Source organism: Haliotis rubra, unplaced genomic scaffold, assembly GCF_003918875.1.
Source record: "Haliotis rubra isolate DU_JTF1 unplaced genomic scaffold, ASM391887v1 Scf1043, whole genome shotgun sequence".
NCBI lineage: Eukaryota > Metazoa > Mollusca > Gastropoda > Lepetellida > Haliotidae > Haliotis > Haliotis rubra.
Genome location: NW_025764941.1, coordinates 5,859 through 23,197, shown reverse-complemented (window position 1 = coordinate 23,197; position 17,339 = coordinate 5,859). Strand labels below are relative to the sequence as shown.

Sequence of the window (17,339 nt, the reverse complement as noted above, 5' to 3'; positions counted from 1 at the left end):
ATACAAAAACATGTCACCACTCACCAGTGATGTGAAATATATTCCTGACTTTTGTATTTTTGCTGGTAGTTACGTCTCCGATATTTATCAATAATTGATCGAAATTTGGATAACAGTTATCGATCTCTATGGTCTATATATATATATATATGTATGTATGTATGTATGTATGTATGTATGTATGTATGTATGTATGTATGTATGTATGTATGTATGTATGTATGTATGTATGTATGTATATATATATATATATATATAGCCAGCCCTAACATACATGTTGGTCTGGTTCTGTGTATGGTTCGACTATAACGGGCTCGTGTCTTCGTTGTTGATCTCGCTGTGTGTGTGATCCGAGTCATGTAGCTGCCTGAACCTTCTGACGTTGAGTTCTTGTTGACTCGTGATCGTCACTTCCCTGTAAAATATTAACGCATGATGAAGCGTTTTATCAGAACCACTTGGTTTATGATGATTTCTGGATTTCCAAGAAAACAACCATGTATTTGTCCTCGACGTCAGTTAAAGTGAATTTTAGAGTAAATGGTAAAGAAGAACCAGGCTCAATTATCCGCAAAAAATGCAACAAGCGCTAATAAAGTGAGTTAGGGAGTTTAGTTTTATGTCGCTTTTAGTATTATTAGCAATATCACGGTGGGGACACCTGAAATGGGCTTCACATGTACCCATGTGGGGAATCGAACCTTGATCTTCGGCGTGACGAGCGAACGCTATAACCACTCGACTACTCAAGCGCCCTTGTGCGAAACGAAAACTATACACGTGAGGACGAAAATACGTATCTTAACAACATGTCATCTACACCACACCATACATCCATAAGGGGGAGTTAGCACGTGACCCCTTCTGCTAACACCAATCGACTTTTACCAACACAGAGCTATGGTGTCTTTTATGCTTTGATTGTTCCCTGGTGATGGCGTATTGAAATTGGTCTCTGTTTAGCGACAGTGAAGTCACAATATTTAGAATGAGGTCTATATTAGATTTGGGCAAGTCATACTATTTAGAAGTCGGTCTCTATTATAGATTTAGTGACGTCAAAATATTTAGAAATTGGTCTCCATTTTAGATCTAACCACAGTGAAGTGAGGATAGTAAACACTCGTGAAGTCACCTTTTAGATTTCTTACGCTTTAGGAATATGATGCAAATTAACATGCTGATGATGAAACCAAACATCCCCGATACTGCCCACAGTTTGAAATCTCTGTTGTAGCGTTCACCACGCCAACCTGTCAACGAAAGGAAATAGCAATGAGTTTTAAATTTCTTAATTCTCATGTATACCGATTCTTTAAAGTTAAGCGCCAGCCTATTTCAAAACTAAGATATGAAGCTGTGGAAATGCTAGGCTAAAATAATTGGGAAGACCAATCCAAATTTAGAAAAAGTTCATCTGGTACCTGATTTAGGGATATAATAATCAATTGAATTTAATATTAGAGGAAATATTGTTAAAGATATGATGGCACTGCTTTTTAAAGCAAAATAGCTATTCCTATTCTGCTTATACAACACAATTAAGCTTAGGTTTCACTTGTCAAAAATGACAATCATGTGACCATATAACAGTCATTTCTGATTTTCATTTTTCAAAAGAAGCTAACCTGTTTGAGGAAAACAAAATGCACGTTTTCCAAAAAGCGCATACATCCTGTTTTAATTAAAAGATAATTTCCATAATGGTTTTGTTTTTAAACTAAAAGTACTAAACCAAATTATGATAGTTGTTTGTTTCTGAAAGATTTCATTTGAGACAACCTATTTTGGCAAAATATACTGGGTGGCGCTTAACTTTTTATTCACAGTATATATATATATCAACTCAACAAGAAAAGGTAAATAGAAACTCCTTAAAAGGCAACATACTTCATGGATTACAACGTCTTTCATACTTTTCATTGTGCGACGTTTTAGAATAGTTTCATAATTCTAAGGAATATATGATCAGACAAGAAAATATACTCATACATGAAAGGCATGACATTTTCTGGATGACAATTATTGATTTATTAATCTTTATTTTGAATCGATACTTGTATCGAAGTCATCATCCATACAGTAACTGGCCTTCCATTAGAACACGCTATCGATATAGATCATAGACTTTGATAGTAGGTCGATATCGATAAACATCGGAAAAGTAACTTTGGGCAAAAATGACAAAAATGTCTGAAAGAAATGAATATATTTCACACTACTGATCATTTGTGACATGTTTATGCATGTTTTACTAACAATGCATCGTCTGAACACATAGAAGCAGTCCGTGATTAAAATCTAATTTTGTGTATTGTGTGCGCAAATTAATAGTTTATTCTATCACAAATGAATATGTACGATATCGACGATATTTCCGATTATCGGTCTTTTTAGCCATTCGTACCTTCAATTGCTTCTTCACTTTTAAAAGGCCACTCAAGCAGATGGTACCTCTTAATTAGACAGCTATGTTGACGTCAAATGTTTTTCAACTGCCGACGAAATAAAAATATTACGAGTTTATCGACCTGTACTCAAATCTGTTTACCTTCACATGATTGAGCAGTGCAATCAGCAATGGAACAGTTCCTGCAGGTAGAATTACATCCACGTCCAGTCACGTGACAGCCTTTGATGCACGTGCCTGTCATCTGAAGACACTCCCCATCCAGGCACGCATCACAAGTGTTGTTACAATATTGTCCATACAATCCTCGGCTGCATCCCCGTGTACAGGATCCGGTGCTTGTCAGACACGTGTTATTCCAACATCCAACTGGGCAGGATTCGCATCCTCTTCCAAAATATCCAGGAATACAACCGTCAGTACAATCACCTGTATTCGTACATCTTGTATTCAAACACTTAGAGTTACACTGGCTGGAACAGTTCACCCCGTACCATCCTTCTTCACATCCGCCTGTACACCAACCTGTGTCATTACATCTCCCACTGACGCAGTTTTCACAAGAATATTCACAGTCGTGTCCAAAATAATTGAGCTGGCACTCTCGACACACTCCAGTGATCCCGTTGCAGGACTTACATCGACTAGAGCACGACTTACAGCCAGTCCCGTAGTAGGAGTGTACATATCCAGACACACAGTATGACCCCACCTGACAATATCCTCCATCACAACCACCTGGACATGCTGTACAATTACCTTCTGGACTGTCACATGGTATGTTGCAGCCATGACCTTGGTATCCTAGGACACAGCCGTCTGTGCAGTTTCATCTACCACTGTTTGAAGTTATGCACGTTTTACTTCTACAGTTCTTGCTGCACGCAGACCTGCATTTCTTGTTGTAGTATCCACGGTCACAGTCGGTGATGCAGTCTCCTATCGTTATGTCACAGTCTGAGCAGTGCTGGTGGTCACGGCACTGTGTGGCTGTAAACGGAATGGAACAAATACCCGTTAGTTATCCCAGAGGTTTCGTATGTTTCAACATTGTCCATGATCAACATTTTACATTTTGGACTATATAATATTGACCATTTAGTGCATAAAATAACAAAGTGTACATATCCCAGCGGAGATGACCATGGCTGCATATAAAGATTGGTCAATACATCATATTTGCTTCAGACACAAGTCAACATTTTCTCTTCAAACACATCTGCTGTGTATTGAAGACATGCTTAAAAGTGTTGTATCAAACAAGAGACTGTGCTCATTATTATTTTATAAACCTTTAACACCCTCACCTGCTGAACAAATGGCCAGGCAACCAAAGGAGAACAACATCAACAGGTCCATAGGGCTCTGAGAAATACAACATACGTTCTTTCAATAAACACAAACATATTTTATAGAAGTAAACAGGGCAAAACACATGCCGTACACAAGAATGATGACCCATTGACGCAGTACATCATTATACAAAGTATATACAGTTCAGATATGAATTGTTTTATGGTTTAAATATTAGAACGATACTATATGCTTTGGAGATGTTTAATCAATTCACTAAAAACATATGCTAATGTAATTCACAATTCTTACCACACTGACGAAAATATTACATAGAGAGAGGTGTTTATACTTGCTGTATCAGGCGACGGCCTTCAAGTAACACCACAATAAATACTGACACTCACACAACCCGTCTGAAACTAAACCGTCCCAATGTTCATGACGGACATAGCTGTGTTTCTAATACGAGGAAGCTGATATGTGATCAATATCTTTTGGCGACAGAAGGAAATATTTTTCTCAGCGTAAATAATAACATCCCGTACCAGCTCTACACAGGGTTCATTAATGATAAAAGTCTCGTTGTTACTTTGTCGGTGAACACACTGTATCAGCCATAGCATTTCCGAGTCCCGTGATGGGATTCGAGCCACGGACCTTGTGATCCGAAATCGACGTCCAGCTACAACACTGATCATGTCTAATAAAAAGGCTCTGTGTAAGTAACATATCTCTAGCTATGTGTCGAATACTACAAATAAATCCTGCTGTCTTCAATCACGTGTCCCTTGGGTAAAACATATTAGTAAGTCCAGCGTTCCTGGGTTGCTCGAGTTGGTGGCTGAAATACGTAAAGTTAACGGACATTGATTTGTTTGTTGACTGGGATGGCAACTATATACTATACCGGTTGACTATGTATGTTGACTGGGATGGCAACTATATACTATACCGGTTGACTATGTATGTTGATTGGGTTGGCAACTATATACTATACCGGTTGACTATGTATGTTGATTGGGTTGGCAACTATATACTATACCGGTTGACTATGTCTGTTGATTGGGTTGGCAACTATATACTATACCGGTTGACTATGTATGTTGACTGGGTTGGCAACTATATACTATACCGGTTGACTATGTATGTTGACTGGGTTGGCAACTATATACTATACCCGTTGACTATGTATGTTGACTGGGTTGGCAACTATATACTATACCCGTTGACTATGTTTGTTGACTGGGTTGGCAACTATATACTATACCGGTTGACTATGTATGTTGACTGGGATGGCAACTATATACTATACCGGTTGACTATGTATGTTGATTGGGTTGGCAACTATATACTATACCGGTTGACTATGTATGTTGATTGGGTTGGCAACTATATACTATACCGGTTGACTATGTATGTTGATTGGGATGGCAACTATATACTATACCGGTTGACTATGTATGTTGACTGGGATGGCAACTATATACTATACCGGTTGACTATGTATGTTGACTGGGATGGCAACTATATACTATACAGGTTGACTATGTATGTTGACTGGGTTGGCAACTATATACTATACCGGTTGACTATGTATGTTGACTGGGATGGCAACTATATACTATACTGGTTGACTATGTATGTTGACTGGGTTGGCAGCTATATACTATACCGGTTGACTATGTATGTTGACTGGGTTGGCAACTATATACTATACCGGTTGACTATGTTTGTTGACTGGGTTGGCAACTATATACTGTACCGGTTGACTATGTTTGTTGACTGGGATGGCAACTATATACTATACCGGTTGACTATGTATGTTGACTGGGATGGCAACTATATACTATACCGGTTGACTATGTATGTTGACTGGGATGGCAACTATATACTATACCGGTTGACTATGTTTGTTGACTGGGATGGCAACTATATACTATACCGGTTGACTATGTATGTTGACTGGGATGGCAACTATACACTATACCGGTTGACTATTTATGTTGATTTGGTTGGCAACTATATACTATACCGGTTGACTATGTATGTTGATTGGGTTGGCAACTATATACTATACCGGTTGACTATGTATGTTGATTGGGTTGGCAACTATATACTATACCGGTTGACCATGTATGTTGATTGGGTTGGCAACTATATACTATACCGGTTGACTATGTATGTTGACTGGGTTGGAAACTATATACTATACCGGTTGACTATGTATGTTGACTGGGATGGCAACTATATACTATACCGGTTGACTATGTATGTTGACTGGGTTGGCAACTATATACTATACCGGTTGCCTATGTATGTTGACTGGGTTGGCAACTATATTCTATACCGTTTGACTATGTATGTTGATTGGGTTGGCAACTATATACTATACCGGTTGACTATGTATGTTGATTGGGTTGGCAACTATATACTATACCGGTTGACTATGTATGTTGATTGGATTGGCTACTATATACTATACCAGTTGACTATGTATGTTGATTGGGTTGGCAACTATATACTATACCGGTTGACTATGTACTTTGATTTGGTTGGCAACTATATACTATACCGGTTGACTATGTATGTTGACTGGGTTGGCAACTATATACTATACCGGTTGACTATGTATGTTGATTGGGTTGGCAACTATATACTATACCGGTTGTCTATGTATGTTGATTGGGTTGGCAACTATATACTATACCGGTTGACTATGTATGTTGACTGGGATGGCAACTATATACTATACCGGTTGACTATGTTTGTTGACTGGGATAGTAACTATATACTATACCGGTTGACTATGTATGTTGACTGGGTTGGCAACTATATACTATACCGGTTGACTATGTATGTTGACTGGGATGGCAACTATATACTATACCGGTTGACTATGTATGTTGACTGGGTTGGCAACTATATACTATACCGGTTGACTATGTATGTTGACTGGGTTGGCAACTATATACTATACCGGTTGACAATTTGTTGACTGGGTTGGCAACTATACACTATACCGGTTGACTATGTATGTTGACTGGGTTGGCAACTATATACTATACCGGTTGACTATGTATGTTGACTGGGATGGCAACTATATACTATACCGGTTGACTATGTATGTTGACTGGGTTGGCAACTGTATACTATACCGGTTGACTATGTATGTTGACTGGGATGGCAACTATATACTATACCGCTTGACTATGTATGTTGACTGGGTTGGCAACTGTAGACTATACCGGTTGACTATGTATGTTGACTGGGATGGCAACTATATACTATACCGGTTGACTATGTATGTTGACTGGGATGGCAACTATATACTATACCGGTTCACTATGTATGTTGATTGGGTTGGCAACTATATACTATACCGGTTGACTATGTATGTTGACTGGGATGGCAACTATATACTATACCGGTTGACTATGTATGTTGACTGGGTTGGCAACTATATACTATACCGGTTGACTATGTATGTTGACTGGGTTGGCAACTATATACTATACCCGTTGGACTATATGTATGTTGACTGGGATGGCAACTATATACTATACCGGGTTGACTATGTATGTTGACTGGGTTATGCAATATACACTATACCGCTTGACTATGTATGTTGACTGGGATGGCAACTATATACTATACCGGGTTGACTATGTATGTTGACTGGGTTGGCAACTATATACTATACCGTTGACTATGTATGTTGACTGGGTTGGCAACTATATACTATACCGGTTGACTATGTTTGTTGACTGGGATGGCAACTATATACTATACCGGTTGCCTATGTATGTTGACTGGGATGGCAACTATATACTATACCCGTTGACTATGTATGTTGACTGGGATGGCAACTATATACTATACCGGTTGACTATGTTTGTTGACTGGGATGGCAACTATATACTATACTGGTTGACTATGTATGTTGACTGGGATGGCAACTATACACTATACCGGTTGACTATTTATGTTGATTTGGTTGGCAACTATATGCTGCAAACCGGTTGACTATGTATGTTGATTGGGTTAGCAACTATATACTATACCGTTGACTATATGTATGTTGATTGGGTTGGCAACTATATACTATAACCGGTTGACCATGTATGTTGATTGGGTTGGCAACTATATACTATACCGGTTGACTATGTATGTTGATTGGGTTGGCAACTATATACTATACCGGTTGACTATGTATGTTGACTGGGATGGCAACTATATACTATACCGGTTGACTATGTATGTTGACTGGGTTGGCAACTATATACTATACCGGTTGCCTATGTATGTTGACTGGGTTGGCAACTATATTCTATACCGTTTGACTATGTATGTTGATTGGGTTGGCAACTATATACTATACCGGTTGACTATGTATGTTGATTGGGTTGGCAACTATATACTATACCGGTTGACTATGTATGTTGATTGGATTGGCAACTATATACTATACCAGTTGACTATGTATGTTGATTGGGTTGGCAACTATATACTATACCGGTTGACTATGTACTTTGATTTGGTTGGCAACTATATACTATACCGGTTGACTATGTATGTTGACTGGGTTGGCAACTATATACTATACTGGTTGACTATGTATGTTGACTGGGATGGCTACTATATACTATACCTGTTGACTATGTATGTTGATTGGGTTGGCAACTATATACTATACCGGTTGACTATGTATGTTGACTGGGATGGCAACTATATACTATACCGGTTGACTATGTTTGTTGACTGGGATAGTAACTGTATACTATACCTGTTGACTATGTATGTTGACTGGGTTGGCAACTATATACTATACCGGTTGACTATGTATGTTGACTGGGATGGCAACTATATACTATACCGGTTGACTATGTATGTTGACTGGGTTGGCAACTATATACTATACCGGTTGACTATGTATGTTGACTGGGTTGGCAACTATATACTATACCGGTTGACGATGTTTGTTGACTGGTTTGGCAACTATATACTATACCGGTTGACTATGTATGTTGACTGGGATGGCAAACAAATTCTAATAATTAAATCCGATTGACCACGTATGTTGATTGGAATGGCAAACGAGTTGCAATAATTAAAGCTGGTTGACCGTGTATGATAACGAATTCTAATACTTAAATCCAGTGACCGCGTATGTTGACTGGAATGGCAAACGAATTGTACTAATTAAAGCTGGTTGACCACGTATGTTGACTGGAATGGCAAACAAACTGTAATATTTAAAGCTGGTTGACCTTGTATGTTGACTGGAATGGTAAACGAATTGTAATAATTAAAGCTGGTTGACCTTGTATGTTGACTGGAATGGCAAACGAATTGTCATAATTAAAGCTGGTTGACCTTGTATGTTGACTGGAATGGCAAAAGAATTGTAATAATTAGAGCTGGTTGACCTTGAATGTCGTCAGCTGAACACTAATACCTATAGTCAGATGACTTCCAGCCCATGTTTTGTCCTAGGATATAACACTGTACTCAAACCATGTATACATGTGATACGAGAGAGTAAGTGAGTCTAGTTTTACGTCGCTTTAGCAATATTCCAGTATTATTATAGGCTTCAAACATTGTGCCCATGTGGGGAATCGAACCCTGGTTTTCGGCGTGATGAGCAAACGCTTCGACGACTAGACTACCCCTCCACAGCCATTAAGAACATTTAGATCCACGAATCGACAAACTCTCGACACTGTCATTGAATGTTGATGAGACCAGTTGCACGGAGCTTGGGTCATCAAACACATGCCTGTGCAAGTGCAATGTTAGATGCTCCGAGCTGCACTGAGCTTGGTCATCAAACACATGTCTGTGTCAGTTCAATGTTAGATGCTCCGAGCTGCACTGAGCTTGGGTCATCAAACACATGCCTGTGTAAGTTCAATGTTAGATGCTCCGAGCTGCACTGAGCTTGCGTCATCAAACATATGCCTGTGTAAGTTCAATGTTAGATGCTCCGAGCTGCACTGGAGCTTTCAAAAAACATACGCCAGTGTAAGAGTTCAATGTTAGATGCCCGAGCTGCACGGAGCTTTGGGTCATCAAACACATGCCTGTGCAAGTTCAATGTTAGATGCTCCGAGCTGCACGGAGCTTGGGTCATCAAACAGATGCCTGTGTAAAGTTCAATGTTAGATGCTCCGAGCTGCACGGAGCTTGGTCATCAAACACATGTCTTGTGTAAGTTCAATGTTAGATGCTCCGAGCTGCACGGAGCTTGGGTCATCAAACACATGCCTGTGTAAGTTCAATGTTAGATGCTGAGCTGCACGGGCTTGGGTCATCAAACACATGCCTGTGTCAGTTCAATGTTAGATGCCCGAGCTGCACGGAGCTTGGGTCATCAAACACATGTCTGTGTAAGTTCAATGTTAGATGCTCCGAGCTGCACTGAGCTTGGTCAAGAAACACATGCCAGTGTAAGTTCAATGTTAGATGCTCCGAGCTGCACTGAGCTTGGGTCATCAAACATATGCCTGTGTAAGTTCAATGTTAGATGCTGCAGGCTGCACGGAGCTTGGGTCAAAACACATGCTTGTGTGTAAGTTCAATGTTAGATGCTCGAGCTGCACGGAGCTTGGGTCATCAAATACATGTCTGTGTAAGTTCAATGTTAGATGCTACCAGCTGCACGGACCTTGGGTCATCAAATACATGTCTGTGTAAGTTCAATGTTAGATGCTCCGAGCTGCACTGAGCTTGGGTCATCAAACATATGCCTGTGTAAGTTCAATGTTAGATGCCCGAGCTGCACTGAGCTTGGTCATCAAACACACATGCCTGTGTAAGTTCAATGTTAGATGCTCCGAGCTGCACGAGCTTGGGTCATCAAACACATGCCTGTAAGTTCAATGTTAGATGCTACCAGCTACACGGAGCTTGGGTCATCAAAGACATGTCTGTAAAGTTCAATGTTAGATGCTCAAAGCTGCACGGAACTAAGGTCATCAAACACATGCCTGTGTAAGTTCAATGTTAGATGCCCGAGCTGCACGGAGCTTGGGTCATCAAACATATGCCTGTGTAAGTTCAATGTTAGATGCTCCGAGCTGCACTGAAGCTTGGTCATCAAACACATGCCTGTGTAAGTTCAATGTTAGATGCTCCGAGCTGCACGGAGCTTGGGTCATCAAACACATGTCTGTGTAAGTTCAATGTTAGATGCTCAAAGCTGCACGGAGCTTGGTCATCAAACACATGCCTGTAAGTTCAATGTTAGATGCTCCGAGCTGCACTGAGCTTGGGTCATCAAACACATGCCTGTGTAAGTTCAATGTTAGATGCTCCGAGCTGCACTGAGCTTGGTCATCAAACACATGCATGTGCAAGTTCAATGTTAGATGCTCCGAGCTGCACGGCTTGGGTCAATCAAAACACATGCGTGTGTAAGTTCAATGTTAGATGCTCCGAGCTGCACGGAGCTTGGGTCATCAAACATATGCCTGTGTAAAGTTCAATGTTAGATGCGAGAGCTGCACTGAGCTTGGTCATCAAACATATGCCTGTGCAAGTTCAATGTTAGATGCTCCGAGCTGCACGGAGCTTGGGTCATCAAACACATGTCTGTGTAAGTTCAATGTTAGATGCTCAAAGCTGCACGGAGCTTGGTCATCAAACACATGCCAGTGTAAGTTCAATGTTAGATGCTCCGAGCTGCACTGAGCTTGGGTCATCAAACATATGCCTGTGCAAGTTCAATGTTAGATGCTCCGAGCTGCACGGAGCTTGGGTCATCAAACACATGCCTGTGTAAGTTCAATGTTAGATGCTCCGAGCTGCACGGAGCTTGGGTCATCAAATACATGTCTGTGTAAGTTCAATGTTAGATGCTACCAGCTGCACGGACCTTGGGTCATCAAATACATGTCTGTGTAAGTTCAATGTTAGATGCTCCGAGCTGCACTGGAGCTTGGGTCATCAAACATATGCCTGTAAGTTCAATGTTAGATGCTCCGAGCTGCACTGAGCTTGGTCATCAAACACATGCCTGTGTAAGTTCACGTTTAGATGCTCCGAGCTGCACGGAGCTTAGGTCATCAAACACATGTCTGTAGTAAGTTCAATGTTAGATGCTCAAAGCTGCACGGAGCTTGGTCATCAAACACATGCCAGTGTAAGTTCAATGTTAGATGCTCCGAGCTGCACTGAGCTTGGGTCATCAAACACATGCCTGTGTAAGTTCAATGTTAGATGCTCCGAGCTGCACTGAGCTTGGTCATCAAACACATGCCTGTGCAAGTTCAATGTTAGATGTTCCGAGCTGCACGGAGCTTGGGTCATCAAACATATGCCTGTGTAAGTTCAATGTTAGATGCTCCGAGCTGCACTGAGCTTATCATCAAACGACACGCCTGTGTAAGTTCAATGTTAGATGCTCCGAGCTGCACGGAGCTTGGGTCATCAAACACATGTCTGTGTAAGTTCAATGTTAGATGCTCAAAGCTGCAATGCCGGAGCTTGGTCATCAAACACATGCCAGTGTAAGTTCAATGTTAGATGCCCGAGCTGCACTGAGCTTGGGTCATCAAACATATGCCTGTGTAAGTTCAATTAGATGCTCCTGAGCTGCACCGGGCGGGGTCATCAAACACATGCAGCAGTAAGTTCAATGTTAGATGCTCCGAGCTGCACGGGCTTGGGTCATCAAATACATGTGTGTGTAAGTTCAATGTTAGATGCTACGAGCTGCACGGACCTTTGGGTCATCAAATACATGTCTGTGTAAGTTCAATGTTAGATGCTCCGAGCTGCACTGAGCTTGGGTCATCAAACATATGCCTGTGTAAGTTCAATGTTAGATGCCCGAGCTGCACGGAGCAGGTCATCAAACACATGCCTGTAAAGTTCAATGTTAGATGTCCGAGCTGCACCGGAGCTTGGGTCATCAAACACATGCCTGTGTAAGTTCAATGTTAGATGCTACCAGCTACACGGAGCTTAATCATCAAACACATGTCTGTGTAAGTTCAATGTTAGATGCTCAAAGCTGCACGGGCTTGGGTCATCAAACACATGTCTAATAAGTTCAATGTTAGATGCTCCGAGCTGCACGGAGCTTGGGTCATCAAACATATGCCTGTGTAAGTTCAATGTTAGATGCTCCGAGCTGCACTGAGCTTGGTCATCAAACACATGCCTGTGTAAGTTCAATGTTAGATGCTTCCGAGCTGCACTGAGCTTGGGTCATCAAACACATGTCTGTAAGTTCAATGTTAGATGCTCAAAGCTGCACGGAGCTTGGTCATCAAACACATGCCTGTGTAAGTTCAATGTTAGATGCTCCGAGCTGCACTGAGCCGGGTTATCAAACACATACCTGTAAGTTCAATGTTAGATGCTCCGAGCTGCACTGAGCTTGGTCATCAAACACATGCCTGTGCAAGTTCAATGTTAGATGCTTCCGAGCTGCACGGAGCTTAATATCAAACACATGCCTGTGTAAGTTCAATGTTAGATGCTCCGAGCTGCAATGGAGCTTGGGTCATCAAAGATATGCCTGTGTAAGTTCAATGTTAGATGCCGAGCTGCACTGAGCGGTATCAAACACATGCCTGTGTAAGTTCAATGTTAGATGCGTGAGCTGCACGGAGCTTGGGTCATCAAACACATGTCTGTGTAAGTTCAATGTTAGATGCTCCAAAGCTGCACGGGCTTGGTCATCAAACACATGCCAGTGTAAGTTCAATGTTAGATGCTCCGAGCTGCACTGGAGCTTGGGTCATCAAACACATGCCTGTGTAAGTTCAATGTTAGATGCTCCGAGCTGCACTGAGCTTGGTCATCAAACACATGCCTGTGCAAGTTCAATGTTAGATGCTCCGAGCTGCACGGAGCTTGGGTCATCAAACACATGTCTGTGTAAGTTCAATGTTAGATGCTCCGAGCTGCACGGAGCTTGGGTCATCAAACACATGCTTGTGTAAGTTCAATGTTAGATGCTCCGAGCTGCACGGAGCTTGGGTCATCAAATACATGTCTGTGTAAGTTCAATGTTAGATGCTCAAAGCTGCACGGGCCTTGGGTCATCAAATACATGTCTGTGTAAGTTCAATGTTAGATGCTCCGAGCTGCACTGAGCTTGGGTCATCAAACATATGCCTGTGTAAGTTCAATGTTAGATGCTCCGAGCTGCACGGAGCTTGGTCATCAAACACATGCCTGTGTAAGTTCAATGTTAGATGCTCCGAGCTGCACGGAGCTTGGGTCATCAAACATATGCCTGTGTAAGTTCAATGTTAGATGCTCCGAGCTGCACGGAGCTTGGGTCATCAAACACATGCTTGTGTAAGTTCAATGTTAGATGCTCCGAGCTGCACGGAGCTTGGGTCATCAAATACATGTCTGTGTAAGTTCAATGTTAGATGCTACGAGCTGCACGGACCTTGGGTCATCAAATACATGTCTGTGTAAGTTCAATGTTAGATGCTCCGAGCTGCACTTCGAGCTTGGTCCATCAAACATATGCCATGTGTAAGTTCAATGTTAGATGCTCCGAGCTGCACGTAGCTTGGTCATCAAACACATGCCTGTATAAGTTCAATGTTAGATGCTCGAGCTGCACTGAGCTTGGGTCATCAAACATATGCCTGTGTAAGTTCAATGTTAGATGCTCCGAGCTGCACGGAGCTTGGGTCATCAAACACATGCTTGTGTAAGTTCAATGTTAGATGCTCCGAGCTGCACGGAGCTTGGGTCATCAAATACATGTCTGTGTAAGTTCAATGTTAGATGCTACGAGCTGCACGGACCTTGGGTCATCAAATACATGTCTGTGTAAGTTCAATGTTAGATGCTCCGAGCTGCACTGAGCTTGGGTCATCAAACATATGCCTGTGTAAGTTCAATGTTAGATGCTCCGAGCTGCACGGAGCTTGGTCATCAAACACATGCCTGTGTAAGTTCAATGTTAGATGCTCCGAGCTGCACGGAGCTTGGGTCATCAAACACATGCCTGTGTAAGTTCAATGTTAGATGCTACCAGCTACACGGAGCTTGGGTCATCAAAGACATGTCTGTGTAAGTTCAATGTTAGATGCTCAAAGCTGCACGGAGCTTGGGTCATCAAACACATGTCTGTGTAAGTTCAATGTTAGATGCTCAAAGCTGCACGGAGCTTGGGTCATCAAACATATGCCTGTGTAAGTTCAATGTTAGATGCTCCGAGCTGCACTGAGCTTGGTCATCAAACACATGCCTGTGTAAGTTCAATGTTAGATGCTCCGAGCTGCACGGAGCTTGGGTCATCAAACACATGTCTGTGTAAGTTCAATGTTAGATGCTCAAAGCTGCACGGAGCTTGGTCATCAAACACATGCCAGTGTAAGTTCAATGTTAGATGCTCCGAGCTGCACTGAGCTTGGGTCATCAAACACATGCCTGTGTAAGTTCAATGTTAGATGCTCCGAGCTGCACGGAGCTTGGTCATCAAACACATGCCTGTGCAAGTTCAATGTTAGATGCTCCGAGCTGCACGGAGCTTGGGTCATCAAACACATGCCTGTGTAAGTTCAATGTTAGATGCTCCGAGCTGCACGGAGCTTGGGTCATCAAAGATATGCCTGTGTAAGTTCAATGTTAGATGCTCCGAGCTGCACGGAGCTTGGTCATCAAACACATGCCTGTGTAAGTTCAATGTTAGATGCTACGAGCTGCACGGAGCTTGGGTCATCAAACACATGTCTGTGTAAGTTCAATGTTAGATGCTCAAAGCTGCACGGAGCTTGGTCATCAAACACATGCCAGTGTAAGTTCAATGTTAGATGCTCCGAGCTGCACTGAGCTTGGGTCATCAAACACATGCCTGTGTAAGTTCAATGTTAGATGCTCCGAGCTGCACTGAGCTTGGTCATCAAACACATGCCTGTGCAAGTTCAATGTTAGATGCTCCGAGCTGCACTGAGCTTGGGTCATCAAACACATGTCTGTGTAAGTTCAATGTTAGATGCTCCGAGCTGCACGGAGCTTGGGTCATCAAACACATGCTTGTGTAAGTTCAATGTTAGATGCTCCGAGCTGCACGGAGCTTGGGTCATCAAATACATGTCTGTGTAAGTTCAATGTTAGATGCTACCAGCTGCACGGAGCTTGGGTCATCAAAAACATGTCTGTGTAAGTTCAATGTTAGATGCTCCGAGCTGCACTGAGCTTGGGTCATCAAACATATGCCTGTGTAAGTTCAATGTTAGATGCTCCGAGCTGCACTGAGCTTGGTCATCAAACACATGCCTGTGTAAGTTCAATGTTAGATGCTCCGAGCTGCACGGAGCTTGGGTCATCAAACACATGCCTGTGTAAGTTCAATGTTAGATGCTACCAGCTGCACGGAGCTGGGTCACGGACATGTCTGTGTAAGTTCAATGTTAGATGCTCAATGCTGCACGGGCTTGGGTTATCAAACACATGTCTGTGTAATGTTAGATGCTCCGAGCTGCACGGAGCTTGGGTCATCAAACATATGCCTGTGTAAGTTCAATGTTAGATGCTCCGAGCTGCACTGAGCTTGGTCATCAAACACATGCCTGTGTAAGTTCAATGTTAGATGCTCCGAGCTGCACGGAGCTTGGGTCATCAAACACATGTCTGTGTAAGTTCAATGTTTAGATGCTCCGAGCTGCACGGGCTTGGTCATCAAACACATGCCTGTAAAGTTCAATGTTAGATGCTCCGAGCTGCACTGAGCTTGGGTCATCAAACACATGCCTGTGTAAGTTCAATGTTAGATGCTCCGAGCTGCACGGAGCTTGGTCATCAAACACATGCCTGTGTAAGTTCAATGTTAGATGCTCCGAGCTGCACGGGCTTGGTCATCAAACATATGCCTGTGTAAGTTCAATGTTAGATGCTCCGAGCTGCACGGAGCTTGGGTCATCAAACATATGCCTGTGTAGTTCAATGTTAGATGCTCCGAGCTGCACTGAGCTTGGTCATCAAACACATGCCTGTGTAAGTTCAATGTTAGATGCTACGAGCTGCACGGAGCTTGGTCATCAAACACATGTCTGTGTAAGTTCAATGTTAGATGCTCAAAGCTGCACGGAGCTTGGTCATCAAACACATGCCAGTGTAAGTTCAATGTTAGATGCTCCAAGAGCTGCACTGAGCTTGGGTCATCAAACACATGCCTGTGTAAAAGTTCAATGTTAGATGCTCCGAGCTGCACTGAGCTTGGTCATCAAACACATGCCTAATGCAACGCAAGTTCAATGTTAGATGCTCGAGCTGCACGGAGCTTGGGTCATCAAACACATGTCTGTGTAAGTTCAATGTTAGATGCTCAAAGCTGCACGGAGCTTGGTCATCAAACACATGTCTGTGTCAGTTCAATGTTAGATGCTCCGAGCTGCACGGAGCTTGGTCATCAAACATATGCCTGTGTAAGTTCAATGTTAGATGCTCCGAGCTGCACTGAGCTTGGTCATCAAACACATGCCTGTGTAAGTTCTATGTTAGATGCTCCGAGCTGCACGGAGCTTGGTCATCAAACACATGCCTGTGTAAGTTCAATGTTAGATGCTCCGAGCTGCACGGAGCTTGGGTCATCAAACACATGTCTGTGTAAGTTCAATGTTAGATGCTCAAAGCTGCACGGAGCTTGGTCATCAAA

At 42.3% G+C, this 17,339-nt stretch overlaps 1 long non-coding RNA gene across 2 annotated transcripts; it reads right to left on the bottom strand.

Annotated features, from left to right (window-relative positions):
* Positions 1–261: 261 nt before the first annotated feature.
* LOC124275032 lies at positions 262–4,602 on the bottom strand. Of its 2 annotated transcripts, XR_006898193.1 has the most exons (5): positions 4,016–4,602; positions 3,718–3,775; positions 2,552–3,400; positions 1,136–1,253; positions 262–415 (listed from the first exon to the last, which is right to left on the bottom strand). It is a non-coding gene; the product is annotated as an uncharacterized LOC124275032 (long non-coding RNA). The 2 variants fall into 2 exon arrangements; XR_006898190.1 differs by having other exon boundaries at positions 3,718–4,602.
* Positions 4,603–17,339: the final 12,737 nt, after the last annotated feature.